Genomic DNA, 337 nt, shown 5'->3' with positions numbered 1-337 from the left:
CCTCCGGATCTGAGAGTTGACCCGGGCGTAGATGACGAGGACGGCCGGGGTTCTGGCCGGAGCTGTGTCCAGAGAGGAGGGAGATGGCGGAGACGGCCGGATCCGGGGCGCTCTCGGACGGATCTCGCCGGATCCGGGCCGGAGAGGCATGGGGCAGCCAGGGGCGCGACACGGGATGGCCGGGGTCGGAGGCGGACGGCGAGCTCGCCAGGACGGTGGCACGCAGGACGAGGCGGCAGTTCCGGCAGGCAGCGGAGGGCGGCATGGCTGGCGGGAGGCGCTGGGGCGGCGGGCGGCGGCCGCCGCGGCCAGGCGCGGGCGGCGCGCGGCCTCCGGC

Source organism: Triticum dicoccoides, chromosome 4B (assembly GCF_002162155.2).
Source record: "Triticum dicoccoides isolate Atlit2015 ecotype Zavitan chromosome 4B, WEW_v2.0, whole genome shotgun sequence".
Classification (NCBI taxonomy): domain Eukaryota; kingdom Viridiplantae; phylum Streptophyta; class Magnoliopsida; order Poales; family Poaceae; genus Triticum; species Triticum dicoccoides.
Note: the sequence above shows the minus strand (reverse complement) of the source record.